The 4,754-nt window shown below is 36.6% G+C and overlaps 1 non-coding gene across 1 annotated transcript; it reads right to left on the reverse strand.

Annotated features, from left to right (window-relative positions):
• Positions 1-2,785: 2,785 nt before the first annotated feature.
• Positions 2,786-2,893, reverse strand: LOC112768498 (small nucleolar RNA R71). Its single transcript, XR_003185917.1, has one exon. It is a non-coding gene; the product is annotated as a small nucleolar RNA R71 (small nucleolar RNA).
• Positions 2,894-4,754: the final 1,861 nt, after the last annotated feature.

Here is a 4,754-nt window from a genome sequence, read left to right on the forward strand (position 1 = left end):
CTTAGCCTCCTGATTTATGATCAGAGTCTTCGTGGTATAGGCTCGAATTATTGGCGGCCATTCTTGAGATCCGAAAAGTCTAAACCTTGTCTGTGGTTTTCCGAGTAGGATCTGGGAAGGGATGGCTGTGACGAGCTTCAAACTCGCGAGTGCTGGGTGTAGTGACAGACGCAAAAGGATCACTGGATCCTATTCCAGCATGATCGAGAACCGACAGATGATTAGCCATGCGGTGATAACGCATTTGGACCATTTTCACTGAGAGGACGGGATGTAGCCATTGACAATGGTGATGCCTAACATACAGCTTGCCATGGAAAGGAGTATGAATGACTGGATGATAGCAGTAGGAAAGCAGAAGTTTAGAAGGAAAAAAGCAACTCCATACGCTTATCTGAAATTCTCACCAATGAATTACATAAGTATTTCTATCCTACTTTATATTTTAATTATATTTTAATTATCAACTCACCATAGCCATTTGAATCTGCCTGACTGAGATTTACAAGATGACTATAGCTTGCTTCAAGCCGACAATCTCCGTGGGATCGACCCTTACTCACGTAAGATTTATTACTTGGACGACCCAGTGCACTTGCTGGTTAGTTGTGCGATATTGTGGAAAAGAACTAAGATTATGAACGTGCATATTAAGTTTTTAACGCCGTTACCAAGGAATGAACAATCATGATTTCGTGCACCAAGTTTTTGGTGCCGTTGCCGGGGATTGTTTGAGTTTGGACAACTGACGGTTCATCTTGTTGCTCAGATTAGGTAATTTTATTTTAATTTTAAGTTCTTGTTTTTATTCTTTTTATTTTCGAAAAATTTTTAAGAAAAAAAAATTTTCAATAATAAATTATTCTATGGCTTCAGAATTTTTAAGAATGAATTCTAGAGTTTCATGATGATCTGTTGAAGTCTGGCTGGCTGTAAAGTCATGTCTAATTCTTTGGACCGAGATTTCAACTTATCATCACAAGAGTCCTTGGACTCCCATCTGATCAGCTATTGTATGCCTGATTTGTATGCTAAAGCTTGGCTGGCCATTGGCCATGTCTAGTGTTTTGGACCGGTGCTTTCACTGAAAGCTTGGCTAGCTAGTAAGCCATGTCTAATTCCTGGACTGGAGCTTTAGACTAACATTGCATGATTCTTGGAATTTTCATTAGAAATTTTGAAATCTTTATTTTTCTTTTTCCAATTAATTTTCGAAAAATACCAAAAAAAATTTAATAAAATCATCAAAACCAAAAATAATTTTATGTTTCTTGTTTGAGTCTAGTGTCAATTTCTAAGTTTGGTGTCTTGCATGTTTTTCTTTTCTTAAAAATTTTCAAAAGTTCTTGGTGTTCATTTTGACATTCAAAGTGTTCTTGGTGTTCATCTTGACATTTAAAGTGTTCTTGCATGCATCATGTGTTTTGATCTTGAATTCTCATGTTTTGAGTCTTTTCATTGTTTTTCTCTTTCATCATTAAAAATTCAAAAAACAAAAAAATATCTTTCCCTTTTTCTTCTCATAAAATTCGAAAATTTGAGTTGACTTTTTCAAAAATTTTTAAAATCTAGTTGTTTCTTATGAGTCAAATCAAATTTTCAATTTAAAAATTCTATCTTTTTCAAATCTTTTTCAAAAATCAAATCTTTTTCATTTTCTCTTTCATAATTTCGAAATTTTCAAAATTTATTTTCAAAATAAAATCTTTTTAAATTTCTTTTTCAAATCTTTTTCAAAATAAATTTCAATCACATCTTTTTCAAAATCAATTTCAAAATCTTTTCTAACTTCTTATCTTTTCAAAATTGATTTTCAAATCTTTTTCAATTAATCTTATCTTGTTTGATTCTTATCTTTTTCAAAACTACCTAACTAATTCTCTCTCTCTAATTTTCAAAAATCACTAACCACTTTTTCAAAATTCCTTTTCATTAACTAATTATTTTAAATTTTAATTTTAATTTTATTCCTTTTCGTATTTTCGAATTATAACTAATATTTAAAATAAAACAAAAATATTTTTATTGTATTTTATTTAAGTTTTGAATTCTTCCCCCTCTCATCTCCTTCTATTTATTTATTTATCTACTAACACCCCTCTTTCACTCAAAAATTCGAACCCACTCTTCTCCTCTGTGTTCGAATTCTTATCTTTTCCTTCTTCTATTCTTCACTTCTTATACTCATATAAGGAATCTTTATTCTGTGACATAGAGGATTCCATATTTTCTTTTCTGTTTTCTTCCTTTTCATATGAGCAGGAACAAGGATAAGAACATTCTTGTTGAAGCTGATCCTGAACCTAAAAGGACTCTAAAGAGGAAGCTAAGGGAAGCTAAAGCACAACTCTCTGGAGAAAATCTGACAGAAATTTTCGAAAAAGAAGGAGACATGGCCAAACCCAACAACAATGCAAGGAAGATGCTTGGTGACTTCACTGCACCAAATTCCAACTTACATGGAAGAAGCATCTCAATCCCTGCCATTGGAGTAAATAATTTTGAGCTAAAGCCTCAATTAGTTTCTCTGATGCAACAGAATTGCAAGTTTTATGGACTTCCATCAGAAGATCTTTTTTAGTGCTTAACTGAATTCTTGCAGATCTGTGATACTGTTAAGACCAATGGGGTTGATCCCGAGGTCTACAGGCTTATGCTTTTCCCATTTGCTGTAAGAGACAGAGCTAGAATATGGTTGGACTCTCAACCTAAAGATAGCCTGAACTCTTGGGATAAGCTGGTCACGGCTTTCTTAGCCAAGTTCTTTCCTCCTCAAAAGCTTAGCAAGCTTAGAATGGATGTTCAAAACTTCAAACAGAAAGAAGGTGAATCCCTCTATGAAGCTTGGGAGAGATACAAGCAACTGACCAAAAAGTGTCCTTCTGACATGCTTTCAAAATGGACCATCCTGGATATATTCCATGATGGTCTGTCTGAATTATCAAAGATGTCATTGGACCATTCTGCAGGTGGATCCATTCACCTAAAGAAAACGCCTGCAGAAGCTCAGGAACTCATTGACATGGTTGCAAATAACTAGTTCATGTAGACTTCCGAAAGGAATCCTGTGAGTAATGGGATGCCTCAGAGGAAGGGAGTTCTTGAAATTGATACTCTGAATGCCATATTGGCTCAGAATAAAATATTGACTCAGCAAGTCAATATGATTTCCCAGAGTCTGAATGGATTGCAAAATGCATCCAACAGTACTAAAGAAGCATCTTCTGAAGAAGAAGCTTATGATCCTGAGAACCCTGCAATGGCAGAGGTGAACTACATGGGTGAAGCCTATGGAAACACCTATAATCTCTCATGGAGAAATCATCCAAATTTCTCATGGAAGGATCAACAAAAGCCTCAACAAGGCTTTAATAATGGTGGAAAAAACATGTTTAGCAATAGCAAGCCTTTTCCATCATCCTCTCAGCAACAGACAGAGAATTCTGAGCAGAATCCATCTAGCTTAGCAAATATAGTCTCTGATCTATCTAAGGCCACTCTAAGTTTCATGAATGAAACAAGGTCCTCCGTTAGAAATTTAGAGGCACAAGTGGGCCAGCTGAGTAAAAGAGTCACTGAAACTCCTCGTAGTACTCTCTCAAGCAATACAGAAGAGAATCCAAAAAGAGAGTGCAAGGCCATAACCTTACTTGGTGTGGCCGAACCCAGAGAGGAGGAGAAGGATGTGAATCCTAGTGAGGAAGACCTCCTGGGACGTTCACTGACCAATAAGGAGTTTCCCTTTGAGGAACCAAAGGAATCTAAGGTTCATCTAGAGACCATAGAGATTCCATTGAACCTCTTTTTACCATTCATGAGCTCTGATGACTATTTATCTTCTGAAGAAGATGAAGACATTGTTCAAGGGCAAGTTGCCCAGTATTTAGAAGCAATCATGAAGCTGAATGCCAAGCTCTTTGGTAATGAGACTTGGGAGGACGAGCCTCCATTGCTCATTAATGAACTAAATATCTGGGTTCAGCACACTTTACCTCAAAAGAAACAGGATGCTGGTAAATTCCTAATTCCCTGTAACATAGGCACCATGACCTTTGAGAAAGCTCTGTGTGACCTAGGGTCAGGCATAAACTTAATGCCACTCTCTGTAATGGAGAAACTAGGAATCTTTGAGGTACAGGCTGCAAAATTCTCATTAGAAATGGCAGACAAATCCATGAAACAGGCTTATGGACTAGTAGAGGGTGTGTTAGTAGTTGAAGGCCTTTACATCCCTGTGGATTTCATAATCCTAGACACTGGGAAGGATGAGGATGAATCCATCATCCTTGGAAGACCCTTCCTAGCCACAGCAAAAGTTGTGATTGATGTGGACAGAGGAGAGTTGGTCCTTCAACTGAGTGAGGACTACCTTGTATTTAAGACTCAAGGTTCTCCTTCTGTAACCATGGAGAGGAAGCATGAAAAGCTTCTCTCACTGTAGAGTCAACCAAAGCCCCACAGTCAAACTCTAAGTTTGGTGTTGGGAGGCCACAACCAAACTCTAAGTTTGGTGTTGAACCCCCACATTTAAACTCTAAGTTTGGTGTTGGGAGGTCTCAACAATGCTCTGAACATCTGTGAGGCTCCATGAGAGCTCACTGTCAAGTTATTGACATTAAAGAAGCGCTTGTTGGGAGGCAACCCAATGTTATTTAATTATATCTATTTATTTTCTATTGCTATTTTATGTTTTCTTTAGGTTGATGATCATGTGAAGTCACAAAAACTACTGAAAAATCAAAGAATGAAAAATA

The sequence above is a fragment of the Arachis hypogaea genome, chromosome 17 (assembly GCF_003086295.3).
Source record: "Arachis hypogaea cultivar Tifrunner chromosome 17, arahy.Tifrunner.gnm2.J5K5, whole genome shotgun sequence".
In the NCBI taxonomy this organism is placed as follows: domain Eukaryota; kingdom Viridiplantae; phylum Streptophyta; class Magnoliopsida; order Fabales; family Fabaceae; genus Arachis; species Arachis hypogaea.